Source organism: Hyperolius riggenbachi, chromosome 3, assembly GCF_040937935.1.
Source record: "Hyperolius riggenbachi isolate aHypRig1 chromosome 3, aHypRig1.pri, whole genome shotgun sequence".
Classification (NCBI taxonomy): Eukaryota; Metazoa; Chordata; class Amphibia; order Anura; family Hyperoliidae; genus Hyperolius; species Hyperolius riggenbachi.
Window position 1 is genome coordinate 133273359 of NC_090648.1, and position 27075 is coordinate 133300433.

The following is a 27075-nucleotide window of genomic DNA, read 5'->3' on the forward strand; positions in this document are numbered from 1 at the left end:
ACTGTGATCAAATCTGCTGTGAAATCGTTTCGCAAACGATGACTGAACGAGCGATTTCCATCCGAAATCGATCGTTCCTGTTGATCCGTTTATGTGGAAGATTTTGCTTGATCGCCGGCGGGTCAGGAGTGCGTCGATAGCGGCATTCAAATGTCTGATGACCGACACTAGCGGCAATACATTACCTGCTCCGCCGGCGCGTGTCCCCGCTGTCACCACTGCTCCTTTTCCACTGGGTTCCGGCAGGCTTCACTCCTTCCTGTCCCGACAGGAAGTTTAAACAGTAGAGCGCCCTCTACTGTTTAAACTTCCCCGGACAGGAAGAAGTGAAACCTGCCGGAACCCAGCAGAGAAGGAGCAGCGGTGACAGTGGGGACACATGCCGGCGGAGTAGTTAATGTATGCAGGGGGCGGTGGCAGTGGCAGCTTCACAGATGGTGAATCAATTTCATGCTGAAATCGATTCACAATCTGTTTGCAGTAAAGGCAGCCATACGATCCCTCTCTGATCAGATTCGATCAGAGAGGGATCTATCTGTTGGTCGATCTGATGGCAAATCGACCAGTGTATGGCCACCTTAAGATGAAATCAGACTGTAGCTCAGTTGTCCTTGGTTCCCCATAAGAGGTCATAAACGTCATGTTTGGCTGTGATAAACACTCCTGGTCGTAAGGAATAGGAAAGAAGTTCAGTAGGGCAAAAAAGAGAGAAAGAAAGAATGAAAGAAAGAAAACAACGTTTTTTTAAGACATTGGCTTAATAGATCCTCTCATTAATGCATTATTGTGACCCTGAACAGCAGAGGAGTCTAATAACGAGACAATATTTGTAACAGTGATCTGATTGGAGAATTGGTACAAAAAGTTACAGCAGGATTCTGCTGACACCTAAGGGATAGTAATTGAGATGCAGTATTATGCAAATTTTGTGTAGTTTAAACTTTTCTTGTGGGAGGGGTTTCACCACAATATCAGTCATACAGTGCCCCCTGATGGTCCGTTTGTAAAAAAGGAATAGATTTCTCATGTAAAAGGGGGTATAAGCTACTGATTGGGATAAAGTTACATTTTTGGTCGGAGTTTCTCTTTAATGCCTCCGTGCAGGGCCTAATCCTGCCCACTATTCCCCTGTTCTGGAGATGGTGTGTGTTTAAAGTCCCACCCCTGTTCTGACTACCAATAGGAATTTTCTTCAAGGAGGAAGTGAGGTCAGGCTTTGTGATGCACACAATAGGAGAAACTTGTACAGGTCCTTCTGTAATTGGGATACCTCATAGTTAGGTGGCATGTTTTTCACACAGCCCACTAAGCTATTAGAGCTAATTGTGCAGAAATCATGTGAAGCTCAGTAGAGCCAGGCCCAGCTCTGACTCCTGCAGCTATAAATGGGGGTTAAAAGGTGAAACAGATAGCACATCAAGTAGTCCTCTTAGTGCAGTGCATAAATCGTAGTGCAGTGCAGCACCTGCTCCTTTTCTTATGAAAAAAGTCAGTGTGTGATGGCTGGTCATGTGCTGTGTACTAGGGGAGAGTCACAGATAACCAAGAATGCTGTGCCACTGCCACAGTGCCACTAACAGCTGCCTCATTGGTAGATTAAAGTGTACATGAGATGTCAAAATAAAAATATTTGATACTCAGGGTTTCTTCCAGCCCTATGAGCACCAATCCGTCCCTCGCCATCCTCCTGAGTACCTCCATTTGCATGTTATTGGTCCCGTTAATCTGGCTCAGTCATGCCAGTCAGCTCTTCTGTGCATGCGTGGTCCCTCTGCACATGCACAGAAGAGACCAACTGGCGCGGCTGAGTCAGATACCAGGGCTGATTGTGGCCGAACAGGACAGGGGGACGGTGAGGGATGCCTCGGTGCTCATGAGGCTGGAGGAAGTCCTGGGTAAGTATCAAATCTTTTAATAAACCCATCTCAGATTCACTTTAAGACACACATATCATGTAATGCTAAAGCCTTGTACACGCAGTAGGCAGTAGGTGGCTGTAAGAGGCAGGTGACAAGTCTGAATGACTTCCCATCTTTGAATGCAGCCAGCAACTCTGTGATTGAATGTGTGTCAAGCGGAGGGGCCAAGGGAGATGGTTTGGGACAGTGAGAGAGCTTGGGGGGGGGGGGGGGTTCACAAGTCACTGCAGGGAAAGGTCCACTTGTTGGTACTTCTGTGCATTTCGGGGGAAGAGGGGGGGGGGGTTAAGGCCCCTTTTTTTATATTGAGCACCCCCACCTTAAGGACCCTCTGCATGGCCCTGATCATTAGGTTGGTGAATGAATGTTATGTAAGTAGGTTGCAAACAGCGATCACAGGCAGAGTGGCCAGTAAGTGTAAATGGATGTCCAGGATCAGAGTGATGGAGACCATCCGGTATGCAAAGTGCGGATGCTAATTTCCTTTTCCACAGAAATTCCGATTTCTGCCAATGCTGATTATCGATTCCACGGATTTCTTATTTCTTTTTTCCATTTTCCGATTTCGGAGTAGTCTTTTTTGATCAATATTTGCATTCTTTGATTGGCCAAATACTTCCGAGTTGACTCTGCATTCTCTGATTGGTACATTGCTTCCGAGTTCTGTGACTGGGCTAAAATTACCAAATTGTAGTAATGCAGCATTTCCTCAGAAATCCAATTTTTTATTCCGTGGAGTCTTTTTTTGGTCATTTTTTGCACTCTCTGAGGGGCCACATACTTCTGAGTTGGATCTGCATTCTCTGATTGGTCCAGTGCTGCCAAGTTCTGAGACTGGGCTAAAATTACCGCATTGCGGTATTTCCGCAGAAATCTGATCTCCATTTTCCGATTGGAAGTGCAGAAATGTCATCACCATGGAATCTGAATGAGCGCCCTAGTGGCTGCAGTGCGCAAGTGCTCTAGCCAAAAGTAATTTTTTTATTTATTATTTTAGCTATATCAATACGTTTACAGATAGTCTATACATGCAAATTACTGCTTTGTAATATGTGGCTATATAGGTTGTTTTTTTTTAACATTACATTCAAAGAAATATCCCTTTTGAAACCTTCAAATATCATTTGGCAAACAATGTTTATTTTTTCCCCTCTCTTTTTAAAAAGCTCTTTATTAAAGACTGTGTCTCGGTCATCATTTATGATCAATTACAAGCAGTATTTCCCGGAGAACATGCTCGGTACATGGAGAATAACCCTGTCTCAATAGTTTAGAAACTCATAAGTAAGCTGTCTGCATACATTAGGCAATGCAAATGGAATCAGACAGAGATTTAGTATTGTTTTGTGTGATGGTTCAAACCCATAGAGACAGGTAAGTGGCAGCAGAGACACACAAGGAAATCCAAGATCCATGTAAATCCATATTCATTGAATGATGTGGTTTACCCATCCATGCTAGTAAATGCCCACTGATAGCATCACACTTTAACTCGATGGATTTATGATTACTTGTAGCTTCAGGCTTATGCTGAAGCCATTACCTTCTGTTAAAGGGTGTATTCAAAGTGGATTGTGCATCTTATTAAAAGTCAAGTGTTTCCTGTTATAAAAACTGTAATTGGATCCCAATGGGTAGTATTGGGATCACAAAATAACATAGGTCATGTTATATCCAACAATCTATGCTTTTTTTGTTTTTAAATATTAACCCTTTCAGGACCGGCCGCCTAACCCCCCTTCAGGACCAGGCATTTTTGCAGAATGGGGGGGGCGCGTTTGGGGGGTCAGGCAGCCGGATCCCTGCAGGGTCTTGCTCGGCTGTCTTCCCCCTGTGTGGCCAGGTGTCCTCCCTTGTCAGCAGCAATCACTCACCTTCCAGGCTCCAGCGCCAAGCCGCAGCGGACCCCTTCGCTACGGCATCTCAGCTCCTACGGCCGCTCAGTTCCGGGTCGCCGCTTGATGATGTCATCAAGCCGGAACCCGGTGCCGACATCAGAGGGAGGAGCAGAGATGCCGGCAAGAGCGGTGGAGAGCACCAATCGTCGCGGGATCGGCAGGGAGGTGAGTGGATCTTCTTCTTTCCCCCTACCGTCGCAGCTGTCAAATTGATCACTACGATCCGATGGTGATCGTAGTGATCACGTGGTCAGCAGCCATACACATTGGCTGCTGATCACTGAGGGGAGATGCCAGCTGTCATATGACAGCTTAATCTCCCCTCTCCGGTGTGCACGATCGCGTCGGGACGGTTCGTTAGCGCGGACGTTGAATCAACGTCCAGTCAGGATGGTAGCACCACCTGCTGGACGTAGATTCAACGTACGTCGGTCCCCAAAAGGTTAATTGACGGGCTCTATTTGATGTCTCTAATAACTATAATTCCACAACAGAAGAACCCTTTATAATAAATTCCTGTGTCCCTGCGTCCTCTCCTGTCCCTGTGTCCATGCGTTTGCGCTACTGCCCGTGTGCGTCACGCAGGCGGAGGTTGGAGAGCAGGAGGACGGGTGCAGGGGGAGCGCAGCCATGCGCGCTCTAGAGGGAAGCGTGGCATGGGCAAAGTGGTGGTGAGGGGGGTCACGGCTGAGCCTTAACGCCCGTTTTAAACAGGCGGGCTTATGCCTAGTATATTATAAAACATGGCAGTAAAAAGTAATCATACAATAGAAAAATGTATAATCAAAGGTTACCTTCAATGTAAATATCATGTTAAAATAATCATTAGTTTCAGAGATTGCAACTGATGAAATTGAAGGTAAAACAGGTGAAGGTAAAGCAACCTGAGCTCAATAACTTCTCTTATGGCCATATGATATCACATTATAGTATATCTTGTCTTCGAAAAAAAAAAAAACTTCAAATAAGATAGTACCCTGAATACACATCTATCCATTAATGCACCATTGCAGCTCCTGTTTTGAAGCAGAGAGCTAGCCAGTGTGTGTGTGTGTGTGTGTGCATATTTTGCATTCAGATTACCTGGAGCAGACACCTGGCTTAACACCTGTAACATACTGTGGTGGATTTCTATAGCCATGCCTCCCAACTTTTTGAGTTAAGAAGGAGAAACACTTTATGACACACCCCTGCCCTACCTCTAAAAGCACTCAGCCACACCCCTAATCACACATATCACAAATAATTCATAAGCAAAAAATGTTGTTTTATCACTCAAGCCACATTGGGCCTTTCTATCATTAGTTTTCCTTCATAATTACAATTGGAAGTAGAAATATATCAATTTAAAGGATGGGAATAAAGTTTAGAGTAAATTAAAATCATTTTAAAGGAGAAAAATACATATATTTACATAGATTTGTACATCAGTCCTGAAAGAGGGACAAATGAGGAAGAAAGGTATTTGGTTCCCAAAGAGGAACAGTCCCTCCTAAAAGGGGATAGTTTGGAGCATGCCTGTGCCAGCACTAGATATTTATCCCATCTATCCTATTGTCACAGTCAAACATCATGGATAGAGCCTCAAAAAAGTCTAATTTCTTAAAGTTTACCTGTGACAAGGGGGCATAAAAGTTTTATATATACCTGGGGCTTCCTTCAGCCCCAGGTATGCATAAAGGCAGGCGCAGAACGCTCCTGGTGATGGGAACATGGCATGGTGGTGGGCACGCATGGCGGGCTGTGCATGCGCAGTACGCTCAACTGGCCGCAAAGAACGAGGCTGCTAAAGGAGAATCTAAGAGGCTTAAGACTGCGGCGAGGGAGCAATCTGTGCGGAGGGGGCTGGAGGAAGCCCCAGGTATGTATAAAACTTTTATGACCCCTTGTCTCAGGTACTCTGGAACAGGTAGATTTCTTTGACTTCTTTTGACGTTAACTGGCTGAGCAGTTGCAAAGAAGGATGGCTTACAGTCAGTTTTGACTACTGACCTTCAACCAGAACCATTTATTGAAATAATATCTTGTATTCAGCAACAATGGCAAGCATCTCCAGTAACAAATTCTCTTAAAGGGGAACTTCAGCCTAAACAAACATACTGTCATTAAGTTACATTAGTTATGTTAATTAGAATAGATAGGTAATATAATGTTTTATCCACCCTGTTTTAAAAGAACAGGCAAATGTTTGTGATACATGGGGGCTGCCATCTTTGTCATGGGGGCTGCCATCTTTTTGGTTGAAAGGAGGTGACAGGGAGCATGAGACACAGTTCCAACTGTCCTGTGTCCTGATAACCCCTCCCAGCTGCACACGCTAGGCTTCAAATGTCAAATTCCAAATGTAAAAAAAAAAAAATGGCACCAAAACAGCAGAACGAGAGCAACAACATCAGAAATCCCATCATGCTTTGCACAGCATCAGGGGAAAAAAGCCCGGGCAGTTTTCTTCTGTGCAGCTAAAAATGAGGCTTGGATAAGAGAAACAAAGTTCTGATGCTGTGAAACTGTTAAAGAAACACCAAGCCTTTTCAGTGGTGCTGAGTCGATTCTTAGTCCGGATGTTCACTTTAAGAAAAAAAAACATAGCAAAAAGTTAGGAAGGCAATAACATTAGACCTAGTAAAAAAGTATTGCATGTTAATACAACCCTTCTCTGAGGTCCATGCACAGAGTGCAGGAGCTTCCACATCCACTGAGCAGGGGCGGCTGTAGGCTCGTGGAGGCCCTGAGCAGAGAAAAAAAATTGGTGGCGCCTTCACCTGCCAATGTCAATACTGTATCTTATGCGCAGTAAATGGTCATGTCCATTGCAGACACTGCATTGCCGTCTTGTGTTCATGACTCAAATGGTTAACCTTTGCTAAAATTTGCCACTACGTTTTGCCTCGGCTCCCATCCCATGGACTCAGGGTGTGGTTTTCTCCATGCTGTCGGGGGCAGGACTGATGGGGAGAACCTCCCAGCAACTAGGCTTCTGACGGGCTACCTTTACTAGTGATGCACGGAGGTGTTGGAGCAGTACACGAATGTGGCATCACTGTGACCTGCTGTGCTGCAGTGAGATGAGGCACTGGCACTGGCAATGATGTATTAAGCCATAATGATCAGGTCATCCCTCAGTGAGCACATGTGGTGGCCCTCCCCGGGAATTCTGACCCTGTGCCCATGCACAGATGGCACATGACTAAGGGTTCATCTCTGCAAAAGTACCTTGTTAGGATTAGGCGTAGCACAGCTGCATGTAGCAGGGGTCTTCATGACTTTACCTGCCATCAGGGGATTCTCTGTGGTAGACCTCACACCCAGATAAATGTGGTTGAAGAAAAGTCCTTAGCTGGCACTCAATCCAGACTGGCAGAGGCAAAGGGTTCTTCAGATATTAAGGACTGTGCTCTGTGGCAAGCAAAGTCTTTCAGTCAAAGTAGAAAAGCACAGCATCCAGGCACCAATCCAAGGGTGATCCTTAAAACATTTTTTGTTTAACATCCATAGCATAGATTGACAGACACATAAGAAAAGAGAATGCAGTATGAAGTATAACAGTCACCTCACCACACCTTACTGGTCTATGACTCCCGACTCAGTTGCCGCCGGTGCCACAACCCTGCAGAGACACCAATAACTGTAGAGTTAACATGCATATGGCACACTAAAGGCTTCAGCAAATGAAAGCTGTAATGTAATTGCAATAAAAGGTACTCAACATGATTCGGGTGTTGCCCTTCCTCAAGTGCGTGGCATCCCTTCCCAGCAACACCTAAATGCCACACCCACAGGAAATCACATGACATTCAATGAGCAACCACACATCACATGATATACAAATCCACTATCACATAGTGTGATGAGTTACATACTGTACATAATCAAAATCATATTAAACAGAAATCACGTTGTCATTTGACATTTTTACCAACCTAGGGAACTACATTGTCTACCCCAGCTGAGCACCGAGGATGGTTTGAACATATAATTTGAGTTCAGTACTATACCTATTGTAGTATTTATGATTAAAGGACTACTTTAAGGGGGTAAGGAGAAAAAGAGTTGAACTTAGCTGGGGCTTCTACTCGTATTGGTCCCTCTTAGACGTCCTATGCCTGTGCAGCCACTCACCAATGCTCCGGTCCCCGCCTCCAGTTCACTTCTGGAATTTCCGACTTTAAAGTCGGAAAACCACTGCGCCTGTGTGGCCGCACCTTCGCTCCTGCTAATGTCACCAGGAGTGTATTGCTCCGGCCCAGTACGGCCTGCGCCTGCGCAGTACACTCCTGGTGACATCAGCGGGAGCTAGAACATAGCCGCACAGGCGCAGTGGTTTTCCGACTATAGGGGCATCGGTGAGTGGCTGCGTGGGCACAGGACGTCTGCGGGGGACCATTAGAAACCCCAGGTAAGTTCAACTCTTTTTCCCCCTACCCACCTACAGTAGTCCTTTAAAGTCCTGTTCTAGACAATCAAACACAGTTCTCATCATTCTTTACCTAAGGAGAAAAAGAAATCAGAGAAAACACTTACAGCTGAAGCATTTGTATAAGCCAGTGTTTTTTTTTAAGGCACCCATGGGTAAAATCAACAACTAAAATGCTGTTAATAGGCAGAACCCTCTTTCCCTTCCCCTCCAAGTAGCCAGGGATGCTTATTAAGCATCACCCCCCCCCCCCCAAGTACTCCGTGTTGTAAACACAGGATGTTAACCCTTTGTCTGCCTCCATGAAAGCAGGAAGTAGACACACTGCAAATATATTTCAGGAGTTTTGTAGGCTATAATAAATAATTATTTTTTTCTTTAAAGGTTATTATGCTGTTGCTTATCTTTTAGAGCAGAAAGAAGTTCTGAGTTCAGGTCTGCTTGAACAACTTTTTCAGTTTTACTTATGTAGACGAGGCCCTGGGGCAGTTGAGTGAGTCAGGCAAAAAGGGCGCAGAAAATTTGGGTGCTTGAGGCGCTGCCATAGGCCGTAATCGGAATTCACGGATGTAACCACAGAGCGGCAGGCAAGAACTTTTTATCAGGAGGCTATCAGCGCGGAGTGGACGGAGCAAAGTGCGTGGATTGCAATACAAGGACTGTGCAACAGACCTAAGCTGAGCGTGGACTACGCGAATGAGGTGGTGAGAGCCCTCAGCGGCAACCCATGCTACTTGCAATTTTGCTAACATGCTAAAGCTACTAACCACAAGCGCTTTGGTGAAAGTCCTGTGTGTGAATCTGCCTGAATAAAGGACTCAGTCATTTTGTGTTTATAACAGCATACAGCCACCACATGAGGGAAGTGTTGCTAACTGGAGAATCAGAGGGCATAGTTTGCTGACTGCAGACAGCTATTTAAAACTCCTGGGAGTAATAAAGACTGCCATGTATGTGTGTGTGCAGGTGTGCAGTTTGAACTGGAATGTGTGGCACAGCCGGCTGTGATTCAGCATAGGTGGGTCACCGCAATCCCTGCTCGTTTTAATGGGTATGAGGGGTAATTTGTATTAGCAATTGTAATAAAGTTGAATATGCTTAGTAGACAGTTGTGGATTGGTGGAATTTGTAATTTGGGTGCCACCAAGCGAGGAGGCTGCTATATTTACTTCCTTTTAAACAATACTAGTTGCTTGGCAGCTCTGCTGATCTATTTGGTTGCAGTAGTGTCTGAATCACACCAGAAACAAGCATGCAGCTAATTATGGGCTAAAGCAACGTACCTTCATGTGCTGTAGTGCGTGCTATGCATGTCTTACATAACATCGCTCGCTGCCATGTAAAGAGCGTGCCTTCTTTAGTTACGCACATCGCTTTCTTAGCAATGTGCGTAAGTATTAACTGCGTGAGTATTGTGAGTATTAACTGCGGGTTGTTCTGCTCCTGTGAAGTATCGTTACCGTAATGCTTCACTTGCGGCCGCTACTGTGTTAATTGTCAGATTTGACAATAATGTCAGAAACACCTGATCTGCATATGCTTGTAAAGGATCTGTGGCTAATAGTATTAGAGACAGAGGATCAGCAGGTATGGCAGGCAATTAGTATTGCTAAAAAGGAAATAAATACTGTATGGCAGCCTCCATGTACCTCTCCCTTCAATTGTCCTTTAATTCACTATGCAGGTTTGGTGTACAAGGCCAAAATAGACACAAACACCCAGGGACGGACCTCCCATGACACTACCTGAACGACTTGTGCCAGGTGGCGTCTTCCAAGGGGCAGGCATCCTGTCTTTCCCTTCTCTCCATGACCAGCGTTCGATTACCTTCTCTAAGAACAGTGGGAACAAGAGGGGAAAAAAAAAGAAAACATTTTTTTCAAAAAGACCTTATAGTTAGAGATGGCTCGAACCTCCGTTTTTAGGTTTGCGAACCTCGAACTCGAACCTGCGCAAAAAGTTTGGTTTGCGCTAACTTTTCGAACCGCAATAGACTTCAATGGGGAGGCAAACTTTGAAAACTAGAAACATTTATGCTGGCCACAAAAGTGAGGGAAAAGATGTTTCAAGGGGTCTAACATTTGAGTTGTTGCATGGAGGAGTGGGATACTTAAGGGCAGAAATCACATTGCATGCTAATTTAGAGGCCCAAAGTGCTTTAAAACATCTTGCATGTGTATACATCAATCAGGTAGTGTAATTAGTGTACTGCTTCACACTAACAGACCAAACTCACTGTGTAACGCACCGCACACAGCTGTTTGTGTAGTGGCAACCATGCTGGACTGGTGCGCACCATGAAGAGAGTGCAGATGATGGCGGCTTTCCAGCCCATATGGTCGCCGGGCTGAGGTAGCTCAATGACAGAACAGTGACTGTCCAGCTGATCAAATTTGGTCTTTCCACAATGAAGCAACAACCTTATTATCTTGGGTGTGCCCCCCTCCCCCCGAGACACTCATATAGCCGTCTGTCATTGCTTCATTGTGATATGCAAGCCCCTTCACCGCGGCAAGGTAATGATCACGAAGGGGAATTGAACATGTACATACCTTTTGTTTTGTTGTTACAGCTGCAGTGCAGCCAGAAAAATTAGGCAGGCATGTACATGCACCAGAAAAAGTATTATAACGGCCACTACGGCCAAAATCACAACAGCACGACCTCGAACAGACCTGCCGGGTGGCCTGCCTCTGCCTGTTTTGCCCATATTGGGGGGGATGAAGTGAAAGGTATGTGCACTGGCTTGACTAATACAATGTGCAGTCACACAGGTGCAGTGAACAGGTATGCAGTGACTGGTGTCAATACAATGTGCAGCTGTCACACACACAGGTACTATGAACAGGTGCAGTGACAATGTGTGTGCTCATGTAGGTAGGTAGGTGCACTGAACAGGTAGATATGCACTGATTGGTATTACAAATGTGCAGCTGTCACACACCAGTACTGTGAACAGTTGCAGCGACTGACTGGTATATAGCAGTGCGTGCGCTCAAGTAGGTAGGTAGGTGCACTGAACAGGTGGGTATGCAGTGATTGGTATTACAAATGTGCAGCTGTCACACACACAGGTAGTCACTGAATGTGCTGGGCCTGGCAGTGGCACAGTAGGAATTACCAAGGGGCCAAGGTCCAGCAGCTGCAACTGACTGACAGGGCTGTATATGCAACACAAGTGTCTGTGGGACACACACACATACAAAAAATAGATCACAAGAACAACATTAGCTCTCAAGAGAGCTGTTGAGGATGAGGAGTGCTTTTTAGCAATAAGTATCAGCAAGAAGGAGGAACCTAACAAGCCTAACACAAGAGCCTAACTAAACTTTCCCTATGTCAGCAGGTTTTCTCCCTTCTCTAATTACTGCAGCCACATGAGTGGGTTAAAAGGCTGACGCTGCCTGCGTTTTATAAGGGGGGGGAAGCTCCAGGAGGGAGTGTAGCCTGATTGGCTACCCTGTGTCTGCTGACTGTGATGTATAGGGTCAAAGTTGACCCTAATGATGTAGTATAGGGGGCGGGTTGAACTCGCATATAGTTCGAAGTTCACCGCGAATGCGAACCACCGAAGTTCGGGTGAATAAGTTCACGGTCGAACCGTTCAGGCCATCTCTACTTATAGTTTTTGAGAAAATCGTTAAAATGACAGATAATCATAATCAGAAACAGGTTTATTTCGCCAAGTGCGGCAGGTGCCACATCCAGAATTATTTGCGGTACACACAGGCAATTGGGCAAAGTGCAAAAATTGACAGACAATTGACCTATGTGGCAGTACTGCATTGTGACTAGGGGGGCTGCTGGGAGGACAAGCAGCGTCAGGGGCACTAGTTTAATAGGAGCACTGCTTGGGGGAAAAAAAGAGTTCCTGTGCCTGGAGGTTTTGGTGGGAATAGTTCTGTAGCAGCGGCCTGAGCGCATGGGGATGAAGAAGCGACTGCCAGGGTGGTGAGGGTCTTGCACGATCCTGTTTGCCCTGGTTCTTAGCCTGGTTGCGTGGAGAAGGTCCAGTGGTGGCAGTGGTGACCCAATGATTCTTTCTGCAGCATTGATCACCCTTTGTAGTTTGTGCCTGTCGCTTGTGGTAGCACTTGCGATACGACGATAGAGGAGCAGAGAATAGACTCGATTGTAGCCGAGTAGAAACTTGTCATCAGCTCCTGGGGCATGCCGAACTTCTTCAGTTGTCACAAGAAGAACAACCTTTGCTGGGCTTTCTTTTGGCGTATAGTGTTTGCTCCCCATCTCAAGTCGTTGGTGATGATTGTGCCCAAGAACCGAACGCTAGATACTCTGGCAACTTCAGTGTCTTCGATGAGGATTGGATTGAGAGGGGGGGTGCTTCCTGAAGTCCACGATCATCTCAACAGTCTTTGCAGCGTGTTGCCCATACACCATCTATCTTTTCTGGGCACCACATTACAAAAAAGATATTGCAGTTCTAGAGCAGGTGCAGAGACGAGCAACAAAATTGATACGTGGGATGGAAGGTCTCACTTACCAAGAAAGGTTAGATAAACTGGGTTTATTTAGTCTAGAGAAAAGACGCCTTAGAGGAGATCTAATTAACATGTATAAATACATCAGAGGGCAATATAATAGCTTGGCGGATGAGCTTTTTGTCCCTAGGCCTTCTCAAAGGACTAGAGGACATGATCTGCGCATGGAGGAAAAACGTTTTAGCCATTTATTTAGGAAAGGGTTCTTTACAGTAAGAGTGATTAAGATGTGGAATGCATTGCCACAGGAAGTCGTTATGGCAAACTCTATACCTGCATTTAAAGGGGGCTTAGATGCTTTCCTTGCGTTGAATGACATCCATGGCTACAATTACTAGGTAATGCCAATGATGTTGATCCAGGGATTTTATCTGATTGCCATCTGGAGTCGGGAAGGAATTTTTACCTTGTAAGGGTTTTTTCGCCTTCCTCTGGATCAACAGGGATATGTGAGGGAGCAGGCTGGAGTTGTACTTTGTACTGGTTGAACTCGATGGACGTATGTCTTTTTTCAACCAAAGTAACTATGTAACTATGTAACTATGTAACTATGTAACCAGTTGCAGATACGCTCAATCTCGCTCCGGTAGGCTTGTTCATCCTCACCGCTGATGAGGCCAAGGATAGTGGTGTCATCCGCAAATGTAATGACCTTGACGCAGTCTGTGGTTGAGACACAGCTCTTTGTATACAGAGAAAACAGGATCGGAGACAGTACACACCCTTGGGGAGCGCCGGTATTTGTGGTTCTCTCCTTGGAGCAACTGCCGCCATGCCTGACAAGTTGCTTTCTGTTTGTGAGGAAGTCCTTGATCCACACGCAGAGAGTGTGGTCGACACCAAGATGCACTAGGTTGTCATACAGGATGTTTGGACAGATAGTGTTAACAGCAGAGCTGAATTCCAGAAAGAGGATTCTGGCGTAAGTGCCAAGCTTGTCTAGATGTTCCATGATGAAAGACAGGCTAATGTTGATGGCATCTTCAATGGCCCTGTTAGCTCTGTAAGCAAATTGAAGTGGATCAAGGAGAACGTTAGTGGCACCTTTTAGATGGGAGAGGACCAGTTTTTCAAAGATCTTCATGACAGTTGAGGTCAGGGCCACAGGTCTGTAGTTGTTGAGGTCCGTGATGCCTGTTTTTTTGGGGACTGGTATGATGGTAGACCTCTTGAGGCAGGTGGGAACTTTGCCCTTCATCAGCGATTTCTATAATATGGTGGTGAGGACAGGGACCAGCTAGCTGGCACAGGTTCTCAAACAGGTAGTGGACACACCGTCTGGACCAGGGGCCTTTCTGGGATTCAGCTTTTGGAGGTGCCTTAGAACGTCAGCCTCCAGGACTGCCGCTGGCCCTGAGAAACCATGGGCCCTTTTGGGAGAGGTGGATGTGGAAGGCATGCTAGGAGTGGTCGCCTGTGTCCCCGGATGAATGGGATGGTGCTCAAACCTACAGTAGAACTCATTGAGTTTTTCAGCTAGTTTGAGGCTTGGGGGCACATGTTGGGGGGGGGCGGTTTGACATTTGTGGCTGCTCTGAGGCCCTTCCAGACTTCTCGCGAGTTGTTGGACCTGAGGCTGAGAACCAGCTTGTTGGAGTAGTCCCTCTTAGCAGCGCAGAGCTTGCGCTTAAGGTTGTATCTGGCTGTCTTGAATTCCTCTGGTGAGCCGGACTTGTGTGCTGCTTTCTTGACTTTGCGGAGCCGGCGTAGCTTGCCGTTGAACCAGGGCTTGTTGTTAGGGTAGATCTTAAAAGTCTTTTTAGAGATGCACAATTCCTCACAGAAGGCAATATAGGAGGTAATGTTCTCAGTCCATTCCTCAAGACAGGATGCCTCCAGGGCTGCACAGTCGGTACACTCAAAACAGGCCTGTAGCTGCAGCTTAGCTTCATCAGTCCACTTCCCCACAGTCTTGACCGGTTTGGAAGTCTCAAGGAGCCTTCTGTAGGATGGTATTAGGTTGATTAGGCAGTGGTCGGAGTTGCCTAGGGCAGCCAGTTGAGTGGGTTTGTATGCATCCTTGAGGACTGTGTAGCAGTGGTCCAGGGTATTTTGGTTCCTGGTGGGGCACGTGATATGTTGGTTGTAGCGTGGCATTGCTTGGCAGAGGTTCGCACTGTTGAAGTCACCGCAGATGATGAAGAGGGAATCCGGGAGGGATGTCTCCCATGCTGAGATGGTGTCGCTGAGAGTATGCAAAGTGACCTTGGTATTGGCATCTGGAGGCAGTGGTGCTCTTCAGAGCTAGGATATCCGAGGTACTCGGATAAACCTAGCTCTTTTTCACTATTCGAGCTCGAATACCGAACTCGAATAGTATTAGCTATCCGGGCTGTGCTATCCGAGCGCACTCGGATAGCAAGCAGCTATCCGGAGATATCCTAGCTATCCGAGCTCGGATAGCGTCACGAGCTCGGATAGCGTCACGACAGACGTCACCTCGAGTCCTCACAAGCGAATCAGAGGGCTCCAAGCCCTCTGACTGCAGCCAATCACAGAGGGGGAGCCTGGCCAAGCCCCGCTCTATAAATAGCGGGCGCCATCTTGCCTCACTCGTCCTGCTTGCGACTTACTGACTGATTGTACTGAGAGAACTGCTCCAGTGCTTTTTGTCTGTGTGCAAGTGCATTTCCATTGTTCTAAACCTAGCGTTTTTACACTCCAACACTTGATCTTCAACTGTATTGCTTTGTATTGTAGATAGATTGTATTTTAGGCAGTTTAGTTAGTGTGATTAGGGACTAGGGAGGGAGAGTCTGTCACTGGTGCTGCTGCAGGCCTGCAGCCAGCAGCTAGGCCCTGTGCCTGCCCTGCTCTGTGCTCTAGTCTCTACTAGTGTTGGGCGAACAGTGTTCGCCACTGTTCGGGTTCTGCAGAACATCACCCTGTTCGGGTGATGTTCGAGTTCGGCCGAACACCTGACGGTGCTCGGCCAAACCGTTCGGCCACATGGCCGAACGTTCCCCGAACGTTCGGCTAGCGCTGTGATTGGCCGAACGGGTCACGTGGTTCGGGCCCGAACGCGCTCTGATTGGCCGAACGGTCACGTGGTTCGGGTAAATAAATACCCGAACCACGTCATATCTCCGCCATTTGTCTGTGGGTTTAGCTTTGGGTAGGCAGGCAGGGTAGTTCGCTCTCCAGCCACGCTAGCCAGGGTCCCCCCCAGTCATTGTGTGTCGCTGCTGGGAACAGTAGTACACCGCTCGCTCAGCCACACTATATATAGCATTGTTTACTGCCACTGTGTACCTCGCTCAGCCACGCTATATATAGCATTGTGTTTTCTGACACTCTGTGTACACGGCTTAGCCTGACTATATAGCATTGTGTGTACTGCCACTGTGCACCTCGCTCAGCCACGCTATATATAGCATTGTGTTTACTGCCACTCTGTGTACACGGCTCAGCCAGACTATATAGCATTGTGTGTACTGCCACTGTGTACCTCGCTCAGCCACGCTATATATAGCATTGTGTTTTCTGACACTCTGTGTACACGGCTTAGCCTGACTATATAGCATTGTGTGTACTGCCACTGTGCACCTCGCTCAGCCACACTATATATAGCATTGTGTTTTCTGACACTCTGTGTACACGGCTTAGCCTGACTATATAGCATTGTGTGTACTGCCACTGTGTACCTCGCTCAGCCACGCTATATATAGCATTGTGTTTTCTGACACTCTGTGTACACGGCTTAGCCTGACTATATAGCATTGTGTGTACTGCCACTGTGCACCTCGCTCAGCCACGCTATATATAGCATTGTGTTTTCTGACACTCTGTGTACACGGCTTAGCCTGACTATATAGCATTGTGTGTACTGCCACTGTGCACCTCGCTCAGCCACGCTATATATAGCATTGTGTTTTCTGACACTCTGTGTACACGGCTTAGCCTGACTATATAGCATTGTGTGTACTGCCACTGTGCACCTCGCTCAGCCACGCTATATATAGCATTGTGTTTACTGCCACTCTGTGTACACCGCTCAGCCAGACTATATACCATTGATTACTGACACTCTGTGTACACCGCTCAGCCAGACTATATACCATTGTTTACTGACACTCTGTGTACACCGCTCAGCCAGACTATATACCATTGTTTACTGACACTCTGTGTACACCGCTCAGCCAGACTATATACCATTGTTTACTGACACTCTGTGTACACCGCTCAGCCAGACTATATACCATTGTTTACTGCCACTCTGTGTACACCGCTCAGCCAGACTATATACCATTGTTTACTGCCACTCTGTGTACACCGCTCAGCCAGACTATATACCATTGTTTACTGACACTCTGTGTACACCGCTCAGCCAGACTATATACCATTGTTTACTGACACTCTGTGTACACCGCTCAGCCAGACTATATACCATTGTTTACTGACACTCTGTGTACACCGCTCAGCCAGACTATATACATTGTTTACTGACACTCTGTGTACACCGCTCAGCCAGACTATATACCATTGTTTACTGACACTCTGTGTACACCGCTCAGCCAGACTATATACCATTGTTTACTGACACTCTGTGTACACCGCTCAGCCAGACTATATACCATTGTTTACTGACACTCTGTGTACACCGCTCAGCCAGACTATATACCATTGTTTACTGACACTCTGTGTACACCGCTCAGCCAGACTATATACCATTGTTTACTGCCACTCTGTGTACACCGCTCAGCCAGACTATATACCATTGTTTACTGCCACTCTGTGTACACCGCTCAGCCAGACTATATACCATTGTTTACTGACACTCTGTGTACACCGCTCAGCCAGACTATATACCATTGTTTACTGACACTCTGTGTACACCGCTCAGCCAGACTATATACCATTGTTTACTGACACTCTGTGTACACCGCTCAGCCAGACTATATACATTGTTTACTGACACTCTGTGTACACCGCTCAGCCAGACTATATACCATTGTTTACTGACACTCTGTGTACACCGCTCAGCCAGACTATATACCATTGTTTACTGACACTCTGTGTACACCGCTCAGCCAGACTATATACCATTGTTTACTGACACTCTGTGTACACCGCTCAGCCAGACTATATACCATTGTTTACTGACACTCTGTGTACACCGCTCAGCCAGACTATATACCATTGTTTACTGACACTCTGTGTACACCGCTCAGCCAGACTATATACCATTGTTTACTGACACTCTGTGTACACCGCTCAGCCAGACTATATACCATTGTTTACTGACACTCTGTGTACACCGCTCAGCCAGACTATATACCATTGTTTACTGACACTCTGTGTACACCGCTCAGCCAGACTATATTGCATTGTTTACTGACACTCTGTGTACACCGCTCAGCCAGACTATATTGCATTGTTTACTGACACTCTGTGTACACCGCTCAGCCAGACTATATTGCATTGTTTACTGACACTCTGTGTACACGGCTCAGCCAGACTATATAGCATTGTTTACTGACACTCTGTGTACACTGCTCAGCCAGACTATATACCATTGTTTACTGCCACTCTGATTCTGCTGGGAACAGTAGTACACCGCTCGCTCAGCCAGACTATATAGCATTGTGTTTACTGCCACTCTGTGTACACCGCTCAGCCACACTATATAGCATTGCGTACTCTGCCAGTCAGTGTGTATATTGCTGGGATCAGTAATACTCCACTCACCGTCAACCACTATATGAGCTCAACATGAGTTCCCGAGAGACCTCCGCTGTGAGCAGCACTCCCAACAACAGCAACAGCCAACGCCCCACGCAAGCTATAACATCCACCCCAGCAGCCAGTGGTCAGCAGCAGCCCTCCCCGGAGGAGAACGTTGTGTCCATCGGTCCGTCGCCAGAGCGATTAATGAGGGCTGCCATTGAGGAGATGATGGGGCCTGATGTGGAGGAGGAGGTCTGGCTCAGGCCAGCATCCCAAGTTAATGTTGAGGACGATGAGGGGTCTGTGTCTGGGGATGTTGGGGTGGCAGAGGTGGTGGGTGGGTCAGACTCAGGAGAAGAGTTGTATGATGAGGATGATGATCGGGACCATCTGTATGTGCCTCAGAGTCCGACCCCGGAAAACATGTTGTATCGTGTGTTTAGGTACTAAAATCTGCGTTCCCTCCCAGTAGTGTTGGGCGAACAGTGTTTGCCACTGTTCGGGTTCTGCAGAACATCACCCTGTTCGGGGTGACTATATAGCAGACTATATAGCATTGTGTTTAATGCCACTCTGTGTACACGGCTCAGCCACACTATATAGCATTGTGTTTACTTCCACTCTGTGTCTGCTGGGAACAGTAGTACACCGCTCACCCGCCACTGTATAGCATTGTGCTCTGTGTCGCTGCTGACAATAGTGGTACACCGCTCACCCACCACTGTATAGCATTTCTGTACTGCCACTGTACTGCTGCCAGTCAGCGTGTACTTTAAGGATAAGTGAAATGAGGAAGAAATCCAGTGAAAGAGGGAGGGGCAAGGGAAGAGGTGTTTCCCCTGACGGTTCACGTACAGGCCACAGGGGAGCACCCAAGAATACCCACTCAATACCGCCCATGTTGTCCAGGACAACAACCCTCACAGATCCAAAAGAACAGGACCAGATAATTACTTGGATGACCTCTCAAGCGTCCAGCAGTGGGTTAAGCAGCACCAGCACATCACGCACGAGGTCCGAGTCCTCAGCCAGTTAAAGTCTGGGCTTTCTTTGAAGACTGCACTGAGGATGTTACCATGGCAATTTGCAAGGTGTGCAAGACCCGCCTGAGCAGGGGGAAAAGTATTAACAACCTCTCCACTACCAGCATGAGCCGCCACATTCTATCCAAGCATCCCACTCTGTGGGCAAACGCGGCAGGACAGGGTACCACCAGCAACACTGCCTCCCTTGGGTTCACCAGACTCACCAGACCCGCCTCAGCAGCAGCAGTAGCCCAGCCATTGCGTGGTTCACAACATTCACAAACATCAGACAATGCTGACACTGTCACTTTCCGGACTAGTGCTCTTGAGGTCTCCCAGTGTTCATCAAACACAACAACCAACAGCCCTTCGGTGTGCAGCCCTACAGTTGAGTTGTCTGTCTCTGAGATGTTTGAGCGCAAGAGGAAATTGCCAGCAAATGACCCCCGGGCCGTGGCAGTAACAGCCAGCCAGCATAGCCAAGCTTCTGGCCTGCGAAATGCTGCCATATCGAGTGGTGGAGACAAACAGCTTCAAGGGCATGATGTCAGTGGCCATCCCACGTTACGTGGTTCCCAGCCGCTACCACTTTGCGCGCTCTGCAGTGCCTGAGTTGCATGAGCACGTGGTCAGCTAAATAACCCGAAGCTTGAAGAATGCCGTTGCCTGCAAGGTTCACCTCACCACTGACACCTGGACGAGTGCGTTCGGCCAGGGTCGATACATCTCCCTTACCGCGCACTGGGTGAACCTTGTGGAGCCTGGCAGCGATTCCTCACCTGCTACGGCGCGGGTGTTGCCCACGCCGCAAACAGCTGCACCGCCGTCCCTCCCACTGGATAACAACAGCAGCACCTACCTCTCTGACTCCTTCTCCTCCAACGCATCTCAAAGCTGTACCTCATCCGGAAACGCTAACCCAGCACCAGCAGCAGTAGGATCGTGGAAGCAGTGCAGCACAGCTGTTGGCATGCGTCAGCAAGCGTTGCTGAAGCTGATCTGCCTTGGGGATAAGCAGCACACAGGGGAGGAAATTTGGAGGGGAATAAAGGAACAGACGGATTTGTGGCTGGCACCGCTGGACCTGAAACCGGGCATGGTTGTGTGTGATAATGGGAGTAATCTCATTCGCGCTTTAAGGTTGGCTAAGCTGACACACATCCCTTGCCTGGCGCACGTGATGAACCTAGTAGTTCAGCGGTTCCTGAGGACATACCCAGGCGTGGCCGATCTTCTGTTGAAGGTGCGACGAGTGGCCAAACATTGCAGAAATTCGAGTACTGCTTCGGGGGCACTCGCCAAGATGCAGGAGCGCTTCAATCTCCCCCACCATCGCTTGCTGTGTGATGTCCCTACGCGCTGGAATTCTACGCTGCACATGCTAGCCCGCTTTTGCGAGCAGAAGAGTGCAGTGGTCCAGTACATGACGGCGCAGTACCGAGGCGCATCCGGACAGCTGCCAAGCTTCTGTGGATCCGATTGGGCCAACATGTTGGACCTCTGCCAAGTCCTCCAAAATTTTGAGCAATCCACGTTGCTTGTGAGCAGTGACAACTCTTCAGTCAGCATTACCATACCACTGCTGTGTTTACTGAAGAGGTCGATGTTGAAAATCAAGGAAACAGCTGTCATGATGCAACTGGGGGAATCTGAGGGAGAAAACGATCAGCGTGATGGTACCAACATCAGGCCATCCGCCTCAGGAAACGCTGGCCCCAGCAGCTATGACGAAGAAGAGGAGGAGGAACAGCTGGAGTTGGAGCAGGAATTTCCTGCCACCACTGACGAGGGCCAGAGCGGTGCACGTTGGACTTCCACAATTCAGCGCGAATGGTCAGCAGAAGCAGACCAGGAAGAAGGTGACGACTATGATGCATCACAACAACTATCACAACGCTCACAAGAGGATGATGAGGATTCTGGCAGGACTCTGGCACACATGGCTCAATTCATGCTAGACTGCATTGAACGCGACCCACGCATTGTGCGCATTCTGGACAACACCAATTACTGGGTTTATACCCTTCTGGATCCACGGTACAAACACAATGTTCCAAAACTGCTTGAAGAAAGAGTCAGACAGGTCAAAATGGAAAACTACCAGCAGGCCCTTGTGGAGACTTTAGAGAGGAGATTGACATCCTCCCCCTCCTCTAGCCAGTTGTACGCCGACAGACTGACTTCCGCAAACCCAGGACGACCAGGAGGGCAGCAAACAACACAAGCCGCAGCTAGTGCCCAAAAGGGAATGGTATCGGCAGTGTCCTTGGAGTGGGAAAATTTTATGACACCCATGCAGCAGCAGCCCACAGAACAGCAAGCGTGCAGATCCACCTCCAACACCGATCGCCTGGAGAAGATGGTCAAGGACTACATGTCAGATGGCGTAGCTGTGTTGAACAATCCATCTGCACCCTTCAACTATTGGGTATCGAAGCTAGACACCTGGCACGAACTGGCAATGTACGCAATAGAGGTGCTGGCTTGCCCGGCAGCCAGCGTTATGTCGGAACGCTGTTTCAGTGCTGCCGGAGGCATCGTCACAGATCGGCGTATCCGCCTCTCCACAGAAAATGCAGACCGTCTGACTCAAATTAAAATGAATCAATCCAGGATTGGAAACGACTACGCAACACTCCAGGACCCCAACCAAGTAACATGACCAATGAACATCTGGGATGGTTTAGCGTTTCCGGTCCCTGTTTATTGAACCTCTCATCTGTATTACATTTATGACTGCATGGCGGCAAAAAGCATTGCTGCTATATCCGCACGCTTTTTGTCCTCATGCAAGGCCTGGGTGGCCTTCTCCTCCTGCGCCTCCTCCTGTTCCATCACGTGTGCTGCTGCTGCTGCTGCTGGGTTAGCGTTGCCGGTCCCTGTTTATGGAACCTCTTATCTTTATTACATTTATGACTGCATGGCGGTACAAAGCATGCTATCCGCACGCTTCTTGTCCTCATGCAAGGCCTGGGTTGTTGTGTCTCACAAAGCGTGGCCTTCTCCTCCTGCGCCTCCTCCTGTTCCATCACGTCTGCTGCTGCTGGGTTAGCGTTGCCGCGTGGTCCCTGTTTATTGAACCACTTATCTTTATTACATTTATGACTGCATGGCGGTACAAAGCATGCTATCCGCACGCTTCTTGTCCTCATGCAAGGCCTGGGTTGTTGTGTCTCACAAAGCGTGGCCTTCTCCTCCTGCGCCTCCTCCGGTTCCATCACGTGTGCTGCTGCTGCTGCTGCTGGGTTAGCGTTGCCGGTCCCTGTTTATGGAACCTCTTATCTTAATTACATTTATGACTGCATGGCGGTACAAAGCATGCTATCCGCACGCTTCTTGTCCTCATGCAAGGCCTGGGTTGTTGTGTCTCACAAAGCGTGGCCTTCTCCTCCTGCGCCTCCTCCTGTTCCATCACGTCTGCTGCTGCTGGGTTAGCGTTGCCGCGTGGTCTCTGTTTATTGAACCACTTATCTTTATTACATTTATGACTGCATGGCGGTACAAAGCATGCTATCCGCACGCTTCTTGTCCTCATGCAAGGCCTGGGTTGTTGTGTCTCAAAGCGTGGCCTTCTCCTCCTGCGCCACCCTCCTCCTGTTCCATCACGTGTGCTGCTGCTGGGTTAGCGTTACCGGTCCCTTTTCCTGGAACCTCTTATATGTATTACATTTATGACTGCATGCCGACAAAAAGCATGTTACCTGTGCAAAGAAAACAGACATTTCCCGCATTTAAAAGACAGTTTTCCCTTTGAAACTTTAAAATCGATTTTCTCAAAAACTATAAGCTCTTTTTGCTATTTTTTTTTCCTCTTGTACCCACTCCCAAGGTGCACATACCCTGTAAATTTGGGGTATGTAGCATGTAAGGAGGCTTTACAAAGCACAAAAGTTCGGGTCCCCATTGACTTCCATTATGTTCGGAGTTCGGGTCGAACACCCGAACATCGCGGCCATGTTCGGCCTGTTCGGCCCGAACCCGAACATCTAGATGTTCCCCCAACACTAGTCTCTACCTTACCTGTGCTGTCACCTGTCCTACTCTACTCCTGTACTACTACTTCTGTGTTAGATAGAATATTGTACTATTTTGTAGTTAGCAAGGCCCAGCTTTACTGCTATACCTGTCCTGCTGTATCTGCCTCTCAGTAATCTAGTCACACCTGTTCTACTATTTAGCTCGATTCTTCTATTGTTTAGTACACTCACTCACTGTACTCTAGTCTGTGTTTAGGGACCGTCAGTCAGCGTCAGCTAGGGTCTTAGTGTGCGACGTGCGTGCGCACGCACCCTCCAGTTAGTGCTACAACCGTCCTCCTATTGTTTATATTTATACTACTTCTATTGTGTCTTAGCTGAATTGTACTGTAGTCTGACACCGTCAGTCAGCGTCAGCTAGGGTCTTTGTGTGTGCAGTGCACATCTGCGCTGTCAGCACCCTCCAGTTAGTGCTACACCCGTCCTCCTATTGTTTATATATATACTACTTCTATTGTGTCTTAGCTGAATTGTACTGTAGTCTGACACCGTCAGTCAGCGTCAGCTAGGGTCTTTGTGTGCGCAGTGCACATCTACGCTGTCAGCACCCTCCAGTTAGTGCTACACCCGTCCTCCTATTGTTTATATATATATACTACTTCTATTGTGTCTTAGCTGAATTGTACTGTAGTCTGACACCGTCAGTCAGCGTCAGCTAGGGTCTTTGTGTGCGCAGTGCACATCTGCGCTGTCAGCACCCTCCAGTTAGTTAGTGCTACACCCGTCCTCCTATTGTTTATATATCACTACTTCTGTTGTGTCTTAGCTGAATTGTACTGTAGTCTGACACCGTCAGTCAGCGTCAGCTAGGGTCTTTGTGTGCGCAGTGTGCACTCTCTCGTTAGCGCTACACCGATCTCTGCTGTAGAGTACACCTGTCCGTCACCTCACACACCCACCACCACCAGTCCCACCCCATTAAAGTACCCCACTTGTCCCACCGGCCTTTACATACGTAAGTTTTTTTTTTCATTTGTATAATATTAAAAATATACAATGTCTGGCACTGGCAGCCGCGGTCTGGGCAGAGGCAGCAAGGGCAGCAAGGGCATCGCCAAGAGAGGAGGTCGTGGGCGTGGCAGCCGCGCCACCACCACCATGCGCAGTTCTGTGTCTGCACCAGTGGCTATTCCACCATTAGCCACTGGCCGTGGACGCCTTGGCCGCCCAACAGCTGGGAGTCACGCTGCAGAGACACAGCAGCAGCAGCAGCAGCAGCGTGTGGCCCAGATGTTCCTCCCACCGCCAGGTCGTAGCCGTCCTATTGAGGAGGACGCAGACGCTGTGGTGGACTTGATGGTGGATGAGCAGGCCACCATTAGCTCTGGAACAGAGTCCTCCACCCCCGCCACCACTCCTGTTCGCAAGAGCAGCTGCAGCCGCCCGCACTGCCTGGGGAGCAGGAGGAGGAGGAGTGCAGTTCTCCAGCCCCAGCGGGTGACATCAGCACCCTGTCAATCAGCACCTTCTTAACCCCAAGCACAGCGGGGTTATGGAGTGCTGTTGCGGCAGAATTGGCGGAGGAAGGAATGCTGATGGGCACTTTGGGGGATGATGCTTTGGACAGTCAGACAGTGGTGACTGTCCATCCGTCCATGCATGCAGAAGGGGAGTTTGGGGGATCCCAGCAGGACATGTTTGTGGAGGGGGAGAATGATAATGACATTGTGAAGGACCAAGACTGGGTGCCACCAGGTCCTAGGAGTGGGGATGTCATCAGCTCTGAGGAGAAGGAGGAGGAGGAGGATGCGTCTGCGGGCCTTGCTAGAAGGATCAGCATCGCAGGCATGGGCAGGATCACAAGTGGGCGTGGTATGCAGACCACACAGCGTGCTGATCAGGAGACGAGTTCTGCCAGTGCCACCACCAGCCGCACCAAGAAACCCCCCCCCCCCCCCCCCCCAACCACCACAGGGAGACCAGCGGCAGCAGCACCTTCCAGCCGAAGGGGCAACTTCACCTCCCCAATATGGAATTTTTTCACCCTTCCATATTTGGAGTGCAAGTATGCCACCTGCAACCAGTGCCGCAAGCAGTTCAGCAGAGGGAAGGAGCCCTCTGCGTTTGGCACCACCTCTCTGGTCAACCACCTTGCAGGGAAACACTTTCACGAGCATGAGGAGTTCGTGAAGTTGAAGGAAGCTGGCAGCGGCAGTGGCAGACCCGCCACCATTGCGAAGCCGTCGGCAGCAGGAGTGCATCAGCAACGCACTGCTCCTCCTCCCTCTGCAACTCTTGCCGCTGACACTGAGGCCTGTTCTGGCAGCCAGTCCTCAGTGGCCTCCTCTGCTCCCTCCACTGCTTCCCGTGCCAGCAAAAGAGCTCACCAGACCCTGCTCAGCGACACCTTCCAGGGGGTGGTCAGGGTTCTGCCTCCCAGCAGCCGTCGCGTGCGTCAGCTGAACGGCTTGCAGGCATGGGCCATGTGCTCCCAACTCCTGCCTTATTCCCTTGTGCAGGAGGGGAGCGACATGCGTGCGCTCCTGATGTGTGCAGCCCCCGGTTGGCCAATCCCCAGCCGACATTATTTTGCACGCACGGCCATCCCTGCACTTCACCGCTCTGTGATGGCCAATGTCGGGAGAGGGCTGGAGCACGCGGTGGGTCAACGGGTCCACATCACCATGGACTCATGGAGCAGCCGGTTTGGGACAGGCCGCTATCTGTCCTTCACCGCGCATTGGGTCAGCTTGGTGGAAGGGGGTGAGGAGGAGGGAGCAGCATCGGCCGGCACTGCCAGAGCAGCAGCAGCACCAACAACGCAGTGGGTGGTGCCACCATGCAGGGTCAGCGGAACAGCAGCAGGTTCCTCTGATCCACTTCCATCCTCCACCACACCAGCCCAAACCCCCCACCTCAGCAGCAGCGTGAAGCCCCGCCACTGCCAAGCGCTGCTGGAATTGGTCAGCCTGGGGAAGACCAAACTGACGGCGAACCACGTCCTGGCCAAACTCCGAGAGCAGGAGAGGAATTGGCTGACCCCCAGAGGCCTCAGAGTCGGAGAGGTGGTGTCCGACAATGGGGCAAACCTGGTTTCTGCCGTCAAGAAGGGAGGCCTGACCCACATCCCCTGCCTGGCGCACGTCCTAAACCTGGTAGTCCAAAAGTTCCTGCGGACCTACCAGGGGATCGACCGACTCCTTGAGGCGGCAAGGAAGGTTGTGCGTCACTTCCGGCTCTCACCTGCAGCCGTGGCGAGCCTGGAAGAGGTGCAGAAGGAGCTGCACCTGCCACAGCACCGGCTCATGCTCGATGTTCCAACTCGCTGGAACTCCACCCTGGCGATGTTGGAGCGTCTGGTTGAACAGAGGCAGGCTGTCAGCCAGTACGTTGCACGAGCAACAGTTGCCTCCCTCACTGCAACTGGGCGTGCCGCCACCAACCTCCCGTCCATCATCTCCACGGAGGACTGGGGGCTCATGCAGCAGGTGTGCTCAGTCCTGGCACCCTTCCTGCAGGCCACCAACATGGTGAGCAGGGACCATGCAATGGTGTGCGAGTGGGTCCCCTTGCTGTGTGTGCTGGACAGGGCCCTGTATGCACTGGTGGAAGAGGGAGCGGCAGCCTTGGACCAGCAGGAGCTGTAGGCAGCTTCACAGGCCACCTCTGAGGA

General features: G+C 49.0%; 1 long non-coding RNA gene across 1 annotated transcript in view; it reads right to left on the reverse strand.

The window, feature by feature from the left end:
* Window positions 1-27075, reverse strand: part of LOC137561156 (uncharacterized) — a 117731-nt gene that overhangs the window by 17289 nt on the left and 73367 nt on the right. Inside the window, exon 3 of the long non-coding RNA XR_011029891.1 lies at window positions 7378-7424. This is a non-coding gene — a long non-coding RNA (uncharacterized lncRNA). The remainder of the gene's footprint in view (window positions 1-7377; window positions 7425-27075) is intronic.